The following is a 13,649-nucleotide window of genomic DNA, read 5'->3' as shown; positions in this document are numbered from 1 at the left end:
AGCTGGTCACCACACACATCCTGCTGGGGCCCCAGGGACCTTCATGGGCCACAGTGCATGGCACTGTTCAAATTTCTGCACAGTGGCAAGCAGGTGACAAAGAAGGATACACAAAGAACCCATCTGAGCAGCCAAACTGGGACTAAATCAGTGTGTTACACTTTGATTGTGGTGAATTCACCTGAACCTCACAGAATCCCAGTCACAGAATCACAGACTGGGTAAGGGTGAAAGGGACCACAGTGAGTCATTTGATCCAACCTCTCTGCTCAAGCAGGGTGATTTCAGAGCACACGGCACAGGATCATGTCCAGACAGCTCTTGGATATCTCCAGTGAGGAGGCTCCTCAACCACTCTGTGCAATCTGTGCCAGTGCTGAGTCTCCCACACAGTAAAGAAGTTCTTCCTCATTTTCAGGTGGAACTTCCTGGGCATCAGTTTCTGCCCATTGCCTCTTGTCCTTTTCTGGGCACCACCGAGCAGAGCCTGGTCCATACTCTGACACCTCCCTACAGACAGTGACAGACATTGGTGAGGTCCCCTCTCAGCTGTCTCTTCCCAAGGCTGAACAGGCACAGCTCCCTCAGCCTTTCCTTAGAAGAGAAAAGATCCAGTCCCTTTATCACCTTTGTTATCCACCACTGGACCCACTCCAGGAGCTCCACATCTCCCTTGTACAGAGGACTCCTGAAACGCACACATCACTCCAGGTTTGGCTGCACAGGGCTGAGCAGAGGGGCAGGTTCACCCCTCTGACCTGCTGGCAATGCTCCTCCTGATGCACCCCAGGATACCTTTGCCCTTCTTGGTCCCAAGAACACTGTTGGCTCATGTATAGCTTGTTGTCACCAGGACCCCCAGGTCCTTCTCCACAGAGCAGATTTCCAGCAGGTCAGCCCCTAACCTGTACTGATGCCCAGGGTTATTCTTCCACAGGTTCAGGACCCTGCATTTGCTCCTTTAGTCTGAAACACAGGTGCCACTGAGACCTCTAAAACCCCAGCTGGGCTGCCACCAAATCCAGGACATGTGTGAAACCACTGCCACCCTGGGAAAAGGAATTGCTCTAGATCCTAACTGAAACCCCAGCTGGGATTTCTTTCCTTTTGTCTTATCCTGCACAACAGTGAATCCCTGCTGGCTTAAGCTTTGCCCAACAGATAGATCCAAAAATGAAGGCTCTTTCTGTGAGCTCTTGGTGTGAGAGACAGGTTTTCATCTAGATATGGCAATTGGAGCCTTTTCTGTTTAGAGGAGGAGTGAAAGTATGCGGCAAATCCCAATTCCCCTTCCAACTGTAGCAGGGATATAGAGCTATCTCTCTGCCTTCACAATGACATCTGTGAGCTGCAGAGCCAAATTCTTCCTTTTTCCTGTTTGGCTTGAAGAACTTTCATTATTTTTACAAAATGCATTAACTCCTTCAAGAAGAATTGCAAGCAAAGCATTGTGCAATGGATGTACTCCCACCCTGCAGGCTGTGGCTGAGACTTTTTCCTGGTAGCAGAAGAGCTGTGCTCACACACAGCTGAGTGTGGTACCTGACACCAAGTCCCTGGTTGCCTGCATCCTCTATGGGTTACAGACTGTGAGGCAGTACAGAGAAAACTCTCAGTGACCATAGGTATTCATCTCAGAGGGAGCTCACAGTCAAAAACCTTATGTGGAAATAAACATAAAATCTATTTTAGACCTTGTCTCTCTTGGCTTTTTCTCTTGGCTAGCCTTAATATTTACCAGTCGTCATGTTGGCTTCTCATAAACCCAGTTCTTAGGCACTTATTTGTCCATGTCATGGGACCAAAAGCCTGAGTGGGGAACGTGGGGCTGCGTCACTCGGCAGCCGAGTCCCGCTGCCAACGTCGCTCACAGATTCCACACCAGCCAACAGATCTTCCTACAGAAATGCTCCCCTTGGTAAAACACTCCACCAAAACCTCCTGAAGGCACAAACCTGGTCAAAGTGAAACAGATCAACCCCCCAGCCACTCCATTCTTTACAGATAAATGCAATCTTCTGAAATACATTTAAAAAAATCCACTTCCTTTGCAAATGGCAGGAAGTTCCTAATGTAAGACCAAATAAATGACTCACCCCCCATCTATGTTTTTGCTGAAGCAGCTAAACCTGCCAAGAGTAGTTTCCAAACTGGAAATAAGTACTTAAATGGGGATATGAATAATACCAGGCAAATCTCTGACAAAGGCATGTGAATCTTCAGTCTGTGGTGTTATTTATTTATGTTTTTAATTGAGGTCAATGCCCTTGGTTCAAAGCTGCATTGAATAATTTTTGGAAGGACAGCAGATCTGAATGGCTACATGTCAGCATCATCCAGGGATCCAAAGACAACAACAAAAGACTATAGTAGAATAAAATTCCCAGTGGAGAGGGTGTGATATTTGATGGGTCACACAGGGAATGCTTTTAACATGAACCAGCAAACATCAAGTATATTTTTCATAAAACATGTAGCTTAATCCAAAATTATTCCTCCTGTATTGTTAGTGAGAACAAGGGAACACCCAGTTTCTTTTGCAATGACTAATAATATTACCACTGCTTAAATGTAAACAGTGTGCAGAGATCTTTCTAAACAAATGCATAATATCTTTTGCAAAATATAATGCTGTACTCCAACTTTATTTAACTCTTTTTTGCTGCTGCAGCACAACCACTGAAATTTCCTGGATTAATGCTGGTATGGTAAGAAATATAATGTCAAGGGAAAGAGGAATAGTCTCATAATTAACATCTGTTTCCATAGCATTGAAATTGATGGAATTGACACCCTTTGGTGGACTTTGGATCAGGTCTCTACTCTGGTGGTTCTTCATTTGCACCATACCTTTTCCCTGAAGCCTTGTTAACATTGATTAGTTAATGGCTTTAAAGTGCTATTTAAATGCTGAAATATTGTAACTGCCAGATACTGGAACACATAGGCAGGTTTCTGCTCAGCACATGTGATTAGTCTTTCATTAGCATGGAATTATGGCCTTTCATTCTTTGGTTGTGTAGCTACCTACAATAATCCAATTCAGTAAAATAAAATACAACAGTAAATCCAAGACTTGTTTACTTTACCCTTAAATAACTTGAAGACCTATGCTGTGATCTCAAGTGAAAGCACCAGCAGCACAGGAGAAGTTTCAGGTTCATTTGCACAGCCTGTTTGCTGGCATGGGAATGGAGATCTGGTCAGGGCAGCCACCCCTCCGGAGATGCTCTTCTTGAAAGGACAAGTGCATGCCAGCTGCACAGAGCTGGTTTATCAAGTGAAATAATATTTACAGTAGAAGTAGCCATTAGGATTTCAGAGGGCCCACATGGGTGGCAGCTTGTATTGTCTCCCCAGCAGAGTGGTTCCTAAAGTACACACGTCTGTACACGTACAGCTGCTGCTGCAGGAGCCATTCAGCTGCTGTGGGAATGCAGTGAGAGCAGTCCTGCAGCCCAGCACGGCCTGAAAACTCACTAAGGCTGGGTTGCTGCATTGTCAGCAGTGACACTGGCAAATTAAGTCTGGAAATTCCTGTTTTTCCAACCTGTCTTCTATGCAGACTTTTTCAAGCAGAGGGGAGTGATGTTCCCCAAGCTTTCAGCTGTGCTCCTTTCTGGCACAGGTCAGAATTTGGATCTCTGAGTACTTTATCAATTACATCTTTACACAGTAAAATACTTCCTAAGTTGGATTTTTAGAATTACTTCATTTTCTTTCGCAATCCACCGATCTCTCAAAAGGGACTGTAAACCACCATGTTATCCTCAGCCACAACTAGCAAAATAGCTGGGAGGAGTGCATGAACTACTGAAGGCTCTGTTTGGATGCACAGATTACCAGGCTTTCCAAGCAACTACTCCTTGGGACTTCTACCTGCCTGCCTTCAGCATTTTTAAAGGTCCAACACTGCATGTGATCTAAATAACAAACTGCAAGACAAAAGCAAAAGAAAACACTTCATTTCAGTTTTCCAGTCCATTCCAGACTCAGTACTTATTTTTTAACTGCAAAAGTCTGAATCTAGTGAACAGAGAATAGTTCATTTCATCTGAATCTCTGAAGCTTTCAGCCCCTTCCCCAAAAAGCAGCCAAGCACAGCACACTAAAACTGCTTGAGGATGGGCCAAATCATACAATTCAGACACTGCCCCAGATCTGTTTTCTGAAGGACTGAATGGTTTTGAGAGAGGATATTGTTTCATGATCAGATGAAGGAAGGATTAATCTGTTGGAAAATTAGTCAAGCCCACGTTCTCATTCTAGCATTTGCAGTTGTTCCATAACCTGGTACATCGAGCTAGACAGATCTTCCATAACAAACACAGCATGCCAGTGACCTGATGACATAATTTTGAACATATGACTTCAAAATAGGCTCAGTTGCAAATCAAATTATTTGTGATGTTTTCATTGGTTTCCTGACATCACAGTTTAAAACAATTATGAAAAAGATTAGGCCTTTTGTAATTTAAAAAACAAAAACAAAGAAAGCACGTGGAGAACAATGCTGTCTTAGGATGACAAATGCTGTCTTGAATTGTTCAGAAATACTTTTCACCCTTGCAGACATTAGTTAATCAGAGGGAAGAAAACAAAACATTTCCTTTATTCTACACTTGGTAATACTTCAGTTATAGCTGCAGAACATGATCTTCCATAATTTTGTGGTGAAAAAGGAACCAGACTTCCAGGGTTCTACTTCCAAGGCAGCAGTTTCTGATTCAGGTGCAGAAGCTGACTTGGGAGGATAGAAGCTAATATGCATTTAAACAGAAGCAAGCTTTGGTAGACTCCAGTTAATAACCTTATTATATAGCTGAGAAAACAGGGGCTGAGAGTTTAACAGAGTTTCAGAGTTTGAGGAATTTCTGATTTCCTCTTCAGGCTACTTCACAAGGGGCAATGACAACATGCTGTGGATTTGATGTGTTTGGGTCACAGTAACATGCCATAAAAGTGAAGTTTGTTAAGTGAAATCACACGCTTGAGGGAAGAGTGTTTTACAGTAAAGTCAGAAAAAGCAGCTCAGGCAGTGACAGTTTAACCCGCCTCTTGGCGGATGGCTCCACACAGAGCTGTGTATAGAGAGATACTCTTTGCTCAGCAGGCGAGGGCCTCTTTTTTGGAATAAACGATTAGCTGCACTTCTTGCCAAAGGGCTGTTCACTGGGAAACTCACCCAGCACTTGCAGCACCAGCTGCACCCTCTGAACTTCACGAGAAATGTGCAAAGACATTATTTCCCTCCTGCAATTACAGTTCCTTCCTAGCGGTCATTTTAATGTGTGAGCACAAGATTTTGCAACTCTGGTAAACAGACTTTATATCACATAGAAGTATGTCCGCAGGACTTTGCCAAGACCACCTGTGGCAGGACCCCGCTGTCGCCATCCTCGGCTCAGCCTTTCCCAAGGCGCTGCTCGGTCCTTGGGCAAGCCCTTGCACACATCCCCTTCTCCTCGCCAAACTGCTGCATGCCCCGGCTAATGCGGGAAGGGGGACGCGGGTCTCCGCCGCTGGCTGCTCTCCAGCCTGCCCGGGAGCGCGATGCCAGCGCTGAGCCTCCTCCGCCGGGGCTGCGCGGCCAGTGGGGAGGCGGCCCGGGCTTGGGGGTGGATCTCGGGGCTCCCTGCAGATACCAGGGCTCCCTGCAGATACCGGGGCTCCCTGCAGATACCGGGGCTCCCTGTCGGGCCGGGCACGGGGGCGCAGCCGCCGCAAAGGCCCGCGGCCGGCGGGGTTACAGTAAAGTCAGAAAAAGCAGCTCAGGCAGTGACAGTTTAACCCGCCTCTTGGCGGATGGCTCCACACAGAGCTGTGTATACAGAGATACTCTTTGCTCAGCAGGCGAGGGCCTCTTTTTTGGAATAAACGATTAGCTGCACTTCTTGCCAAAGGGCTGTTCACTGGGAAACTCACCCAGCACTTGCAGCACCAGCTGCACCCTCTGAACTTCACGAGAAATGTGCAAAGACATTATTTCCCTCCTGCAATTACAGTTCCTTCCTAGCGGTCATTTTAATGTGTGAGCACAAGATTTTGCAACTCTGGTAAACAGACTTTATATCACATAGAAGTATGTCCGCAGGACTTTGCCAAGACCACCTGTGGCAGGACCCCGCTGTCGCCATCCTCGGCTCAGCCTTTCCCAAGGCGCTGCTCGGTCCTTGGGCAAACCCTTGCACACATCCCCTTCTCCTCGCCAAACTGCTGCATGCCCCGGCTAATGCGGGAAGGGGGACGCGGGTCTCCGCCGCTGGCTGCCCTCCAGCCTGCCCGGGAGCGCGATGCCAGCGCTGAGCCTCCTCCGCCGGGGCTGCGCGGCCAGTGGGGAGGCGGCCCGGGCTTGGGGGTGGCTCTCGGGGCTCCCTGCAGATACCGGGGCTCCCTGCAGATACCGGGGCTCCCTGTCGGGCCGGGCACGGGGGCGCAGCCGCCGCAAAGGCCCGCGGCCGGCGGGGCGAGCCCGTGGCGGGCGGGCGGCGGCACCGCCCGGCGGGCGGGGCAGGGGCTATAAAGGCGCCCCGCGGCCGCGGGCGGCGATCGGAGCGCGGGGCGGCGGCGGCGGCGCAGGGACAGCGGGAGCGTGGCAGGTAAGGGAGCTCCATCCGTCTTTCCATCCGTCCGTTCAGCCGCCCCCGCGGACCTCGCAGTCTCCTCGAGCGCGCATCCTTGCATCACCCTCCTCCTTTTTCCGAGCACTAAATCCCCCTCTCCCGTGGCTCCGAGCAGGGCTGTGCCGGGGGAGCGGGCGGCTCTCCGCGGCTTGGAGGGGGCAGCGCACGGCGCGCCCCGAGCCGGACCCCGGCCCTTCCCGGGAGCGGGATGCTGCTGCCAAGGTCCGGGCTCCCGGGTAGCAGCGGGATGGGATGGGTTGGGCTGCGTAGGAAAACAGCTGTGCAGCCAAGGCACATACTTTCTCTAAGGAAGTTGACCACTGGTGGTGGTTGCTTGTGTTTCTCTGCTCTCGCAGCTCTGTGCTGGGTTTGGAGCACCGGGCAGCACGGCCCCGTGTGCGCTCTGTGTCTCAGCGGGGTTGTTGCCATCCTGTGTGCCGACAGGCACAGTTCCGCCCGTGCTCCAGGCGCTGCTCGGCTCGCAGCCCCTGAGGGGAGTGTGTGCGATGGAGGCGCAGCCACGCGCTGGAAATAAGGGATTTCACTTCTGGTGAAATAAGGGATTTCACTTCTGTTAAGGAGGAGGTTTTGGCTGATGCTTTTCATCATGGTTCAGTTTTCCTATGAAACACTTGCAAGTTGGCATTGCTCACACCATAACCCACTATTTCACAAAGATCACAGCGCCCTGCTTAGCACCCCATCGCCAAACAGACTTAGAAATATTTCTCACCTACGTTATTTTGATGATTTTCTTGCTCTGGTTTAAATAGGAACTGTATTTTGAACCTAGGAGCTGTATTTTGCACAAATGCAATTGTAGTGACGTAGAAGAGGTCAAAGACAACCTGAAGCTTTCTGTCCAGGTTCTCTGCATGGTGTTTTGATTGTTTTGCTTTCTTCTGGCTTTTTATCAACTTTTTTTGTGTGTGTGTATTGAAGTGTGTCAAAGATACACAACTGCTGCAAAACTCGCTGTTGAGGGCAAGCAATGGAAATAACCTGTAAAGAGGAGCTATCAAGTGCTTCAGGCAAACCTCTGACAAGCCTGCCTTGCTGTTTTTAGCCTTGGCTGTTGCAGGTATAATTTACCTCAAAACTTCAGCCAGTGGTATTAAGCAGTGCACTTTGAACTTGGCTCTGGGAACATATTTGGTGGCTGGTTTTTGTGTTTTGATTTTTTGGTTTTTTTTTGGGGGGCGGGCTTTTTCTGTTTTAGTTCAGTTTTGGTATTTTCATTAGGGGTTTTTTTGGTTTTTTTTTTTTTTTTTTTGTGTGTGGACTCTTCTTTCCCGTTGTTTATTTTAATTTTGTGGTCTTTTAACCACAGTCTAATGTAGTTTGACATAGAATGACTGCGTTTTTATCACAGGTACTTGAGTAAACAGCAGTTAGCTAATGCTGTATGATGTTCTGTGCACAGCAAGAATTTAATGACTTTAGATGAAATGCTAAAGCTTGGAGTAGATGCAGCACAAATAGTGATTCTTAAAGGCTTGTACAGCTCCCAGAGTACTAATGAGTCCCAGGCCCTCAAAGAAGAGTAACTCATGAACGTGTTCAGGAGGAACTGGTGTGTGTTTTGATATGGAAAACACAGATGCAGTGAAAGCAGGTTTTTAATGTAGTAATGACGAACTCCTTAGGGTTTGGCTTTTACACCTAATATTTTTCAGTAAAAATGGAACAGATGCCACAGCATAATGGTTTGGGGACCTGGAGGCCTCAGCTTCTGGTTCTGAGTTCTTTGCACAGCAGAAAACTGAAGGGGTTTGATTTCAACTTTGAAAACTTTGAACAGGAATTTCTACAAGTACTGAACTGCAAGATCACAGAATGGTTTTTGTTGAAAGATTATCTGTTTCAACTCCCCTGCCATGGACAAGAACACCTTCAACTAGACCAGGCTGCTCAAAGCCCCATCCAGCCTGGCCTTGAACACTTTCAGGGATAAAGCATCTACAGCTTCTCTGGGCAGCCTGTGCTAGTGCCTCAGAATGAAGGCACAATGAAGAATTTCTTCCCAATATCTAGCTAAAATGGACCTTCTTTCACTTTAAAGCCATTCCCCCTTGTCCTGTCATTACACACCCTTGTAAAAAGATGAGCTCTTCCCCTGAGAATGGGCACTGCAAAGTGACTGACCTTGGACCAGACTGGGGAAGAAGGGTCTAGACAAACTAGGGTTTGCATTTGTTTCCCTTAGAAAGAAGGGTTTGTGTACTTATTTCCTGTATTCATTGGCCTCTTTACCAAGATGACAGCAAGATAGAGATGTCAAAGTGTCAGGTGTCCACAGAATTAGGCAACAGCCAAAAAAGTGTCACCCTCTGCTGAGGGAGGGCTGCCACATGCACTGCCTGTGTTTGGGAACCAGCACCTGGGCTACCAGAAAACAAGCTCTTAAGGTTTTCAGTTTGTGCCTTCCACAATGGCTTTTTTTATTCATGCCAAAAGAAAAGGAACACTAAAACTCTGGCAGACCATCTGGGTAGATTGTATGAATGCTCAGTAAAACCAGCAGGATTCCCCTATTGTCTTTCCTCCAGTGGGAAGTACTCTGCTCTTTGGATATTCCTTTTTGGGCTATGGCAATTACATGGGGAGATTACAGGGCACCTTTTGGAACACTTTGGCAAGGGAACCTGATCCTTAGAGGTAGTTATAGGGCAATTAAGTAATTTGCACTTGTAGTTCAGGTGAGATTAGCAGTGAAGCATTGGGAGAAAAATTCTTTGATTCATATCTTTAAGCCTAAGTGATTAATTTCTTTGACTGAAGTGCAACATAAATCTTCTCATGACCAGCTTAAGAGATTTTAACAAACTTCTAGCTTCCCACAGAAAATACTGGTTTTTTCACTTACCTCATTAGAGCACAAAACATAGAGCATATATGTGATGAGACATTTCCTGCTTTTATTGTCTCAAAACAGACAAAGAGTAAAAGAAAAGATACAGAAGGGGTGAAGCTGACTTGAAGCTCTTCAGAATGAACATGAGCAGAAACTGCGAAACTCTCAAAAATAATCCAAATTCTAATTGTGGTGGATCAGCAATGTTTACATCATGTGCACAGCTGGAAGCTTAAGGCAGCAAAAGCCTGTTTGCTGTCAGGGAGAGCAGAGCCTGGGGAAGCAATGGCCTGGATCAGTTCAGTCACAGCAATGTGCAACATGAGTGGCTGTCTCTAACTGCCATGGTTTGATCCCTTGGAAGGAAAACCTTCCAATATACAGGAAAAGCAACTGCTTAGCATTAACCAGGATGAAACACTGGTTCTGGAGATGAAGTAAGACCTCCAGATGACTTTTTAGATCTAATTTTCAAGTTCAGTCACAGCATCTAGAAATACAGAAGTACGGAGGACCCCAATTTTTCCTGTCACTGTTGTTAAAAGATGGCACTGCACTTATAGACTGCCCCTGGCTTCAGCTTTTGGTGTGAATTTGAATGTTTGCCTAAAGCAGGATGGTGCTGTCCCTGAAGCTGCCTCTGTGGGAAATTTCTCTGGACAGTTAGGAGGGGGCTGATCTCCAGTTTCAGTAGCTCATCACAAAATCATAAAGGGCTTGGGTTGGCAAGGACCTTAAAAACCCTCTAGTTCCACCCCCTCTGCCATGGGCAGGGATGCCACCCACTAGATCAGGTTGCTTAGGTCCAGGAGCAGCAGTTACTCCTCTGCCTTCTGTCCAAAGCTTTGTTGCAAAAGTTCCAAGTAAATTACTTGCTACTACTGGAAAGTTAGGGGAAATATTCTGCAACTGCTTCAAAGACTAAGAGTACGGCAAACCCATTTTCAGGTTCAGTGGTGTGTGTTCCTATGGATGACTAAAATCTGGGTTAGATATCTTGGAAATCAATGGCTGTGAATATATAATGGCTATTGAACTTGGTGTTTTTGTCAAATGGTGGCAGCTTTTTTCCCCATCTGTGTCACTTCCAGAGCCCTGGGTGACTTCAGTGAGGGACAGCTAGTGGGAGGTAATCCCTACTGTCAATCTCCTTTGGCTGTGGTTTTTAAGCAGCCGTAAGGAGCCTTTTAGAGCTTTTCCTGAGTTTGTGTTCACGTATCATTAAAGTGTTATTATGACATAATTAATCCCAGTACTGAGAGTCCCTGCAAATCAGTACCAGTATTTGTCATTTAAGCCAGAACAGCAAGTGTGGAGTATAGAAAAAAGCAAAGCCTGAAATTGTCCAAGTGTCAGACTTGAATGTGCAAGCTCCTATGTTGGATGATGAGGGTTTAGTTTTACTTTTGTCTCAGGGCTGCTGCAGGTTCAGGTCTATTTTGTTTCCCAGCTGGCAAGAGAGTGTTGCCTTTGGATAATGCCCAGGAGTTTGTCGTCAGACGGGGTGTTCTCCATGCAGAGGTGCTCTGTGGTGTGCTTGCTGATGCACAGCTGGACTGCCTGTGCTGAGGAAATTTTCCACAGCTGTATCTCTTTGTACTAAGCAGGATGTGTGTCAGTTTTGCTGCTCTTATTTTGTGTGGCTGATCACGTTTCCTATGTTTCTTTTGGGTTTGGGGCTGCTTCCTTTCAGTTAGTTGTCAAAATTTTAATATATCTTTTTCATCTGTCAAGGTTTTTCTCTTGGTAGCTGGAAGTTAGTCAATATAGATCTTCCTTTTCAAGACCTGTTTTTAGAACTGGGTATTCACTACTTTTCGAAGCCATCAACTGGCTGCTTCCTGCCTGACCTAAGTATAGCTTTGAAAGTATAGCTTTTTCAGCTTATTTTCTACCATGGACATGTAGGGCTGGTCTGCTAGACCTGTATATATGAAGCAGAAATTAGTGGAAACACCAAACATTAGGACTTAGTGCAGCATGAAAACCCCAACTCACTGCAAAACAAATCTTTCCATTTGCCTTCAACAATTCCTTGGATGTTTTGTGTGTGTGTTGTTTTTCTGTCCTTGCCATTTCATCACTCTTACAACCTGACTTTTCTTATAACCTGACTTTAGGAAATTCTGAATTTTAGGAAGCACAAACTAAGTAATAAGGATCTTAAACTCTAATGTCATCACAAAGACTCTGTAGGTGAAGGCAATGTGATAAAAAAGGGGTAACATTTGGTAGTGTGTTTACTGGTAGGCATAATCTGTAATGGAAAAGTAATCAGCAAAGTAGGATGCAACTTTCAAAGGAACTTTTATTTGTGAACACAGTAAACAGACATGGGAAATGCACTGTTCAAGAAAGGAAGGATTGCTCTTGCTGTGGTTTTTTGGGTTGCTTCCTTCAGGAAGCTCGTGTGCACCTTGTCAAACTCATGATGTCACTTTCCTGCTGCCATAGTTCTAGAGTGCTCTAAACATGCTTTGCATGTACTGTAACTTATCCCTGCTAAATTTTAAGATGTATTTTTATCCTTTGACAAAGTTGTGGCTTTTTGGGCCATGAGACTAATTATGCAGTAGAAGCACTGCAGAATTTTATGATAACCTTTTATATTTTCTTTCCTAGATGATTCAGTTTAAGAGCATCACATTTTTTCCCATCTGAAACACTATGAGTTTTATGAAGTTTTACATAAAATCCCAATGCTATATAAAAGCTTGGACATGTATAACTCCAACCCTTCTTGTAAACACGGCCTGGAAAGTGATAAGAAAGTTCTCTGCCTGCGATAGGCACTAATCTGTAGTGTAGATGGGTAAGGCTTTGAAATAAGTCAGCAGAAGATGGTGAATTGCCTTTTGCCTACTTTGAAGGATTTTGAAAGGGCTTGTTTTGAGAAACAAGGAGTATTCTGGTACTGGATGTTGCTGATTTAGACACTTCCTCACCAGTGCCACCTGTTGTGGTACAGGCTGTGTGCTCAGCCCTTGGGAAGATCATATTGTATATTTGGGTGCTGATGCTTGCAGGCAGTGGAAGACTTTTGCTCAGATGTAGTCCCACATAATTCAGCATGTGAAAATGCTTACATTTGGGTAATTTTATAAAGGGACTTGCTTGGGAAGAATGAAAGATATGTCTTTACACAATGGCCATTTGTGCAAAGTTCGAGTTCAGATTAAGCTGTAGAAGGCTAAAGTTCATCCTAGAAAAGGGAGCTGGCCATGCATGGGAACAGAATAATATCCATAAATTATACTTTTCAACAAACAAGCAAAAACCCTCATGCACTCATCATGGAAAACTTCAGCCCAGACATTTTGGCAGGGGTTAGAAAGAACTTGTAATAGCAATGACCAAGCAATTTTAATAGGTGGTAGAACAAGTCATCTATGTACTCAGAAGCTGCAACCTGTATAGTACAACCTCATGAATAAATGTAAATTAAGAAATGTCATCAACTTTAGCTGTGATGCTTTTGTAACTTAAGTCCTCATCATTGCAACATCAATGTGAAAATGCAAAACATATAAAAAGAATCCACTATAATCTTGTGAGGGTGCAACCTAGAGAGCCAGACAACATTCCTCATCTCTGAGGATACTGTGAGCCTCTCCCTTCTGGAATAATCTCAGTATGTTTTTGCCTCTAACTTTGACAGTACCACCCACTTGTTGAAGCGGCTGCAGCTGGGCAGCAGCTCTGAGCTGTTAAGGCATGGCAGATCGAGAATAGGAGGGGGCAGGGAGCATGCCCTGACACTGGTGAGCTGCAGGAACAATAGCTTTTTTCTTGTCTGTTTAGACTGTAATCTTTGTGGCAGAAGCTGTGTCTTCCATGTTATGAAATATCTAATCCATCTCTGCCCCCTCATAACATCTCTGTTATTTCCTCTGCCCCCAAAGCCCAGCCCAACAGCCCAGTGCAGAGCAGGTGTCAGGTCCTGTATCAGTGCATCACCTTTAATCTTTGTTTCGGACCCTTGTGTGTGGTCAGTGGAAGGAGCAGTGGGATGGATGCAGAGGAGGGTGCTGGGGCAGTGGAAGGAGACAGGTTGGCTGGTGGGGTGGGTGTAAGGAAACAAAGCTTGGGAAAGCAGCTGATTGCTCTTCATCCTTTCCACCCTCCAGTGCTGCCACCCATGGCCTGGAGCCCTTTAAAGCTAAAGCACAACA

At 45.9% G+C, this 13,649-nt stretch overlaps 1 protein-coding gene across 1 annotated transcript in view; it reads left to right on the top strand.

Moving 5' to 3' along the window:
- The first annotated feature begins 6,545 nt into the window (after positions 1-6,545).
- NDRG1 (N-myc downstream regulated 1) overlaps positions 6,546-13,649 on the top strand; it is a 39,624-nt gene continuing 32,520 nt past the window's right edge. Inside the window, exon 1 of the mRNA XM_041479398.1 lies at positions 6,546-6,599. The gene's annotated coding sequence lies outside the window, so the exon portion shown is untranslated. The remainder of the gene's footprint in view (positions 6,600-13,649) is intronic.

This window comes from Pyrgilauda ruficollis, unplaced genomic scaffold, assembly GCF_017590135.1.
Source record: "Pyrgilauda ruficollis isolate IOZ18807 unplaced genomic scaffold, ASM1759013v1 scaffold48, whole genome shotgun sequence".
In the NCBI taxonomy this organism is placed as follows: domain Eukaryota; kingdom Metazoa; phylum Chordata; class Aves; order Passeriformes; family Passeridae; genus Pyrgilauda; species Pyrgilauda ruficollis.
This window is presented reverse-complemented; position numbering and strand designations above follow the sequence as displayed.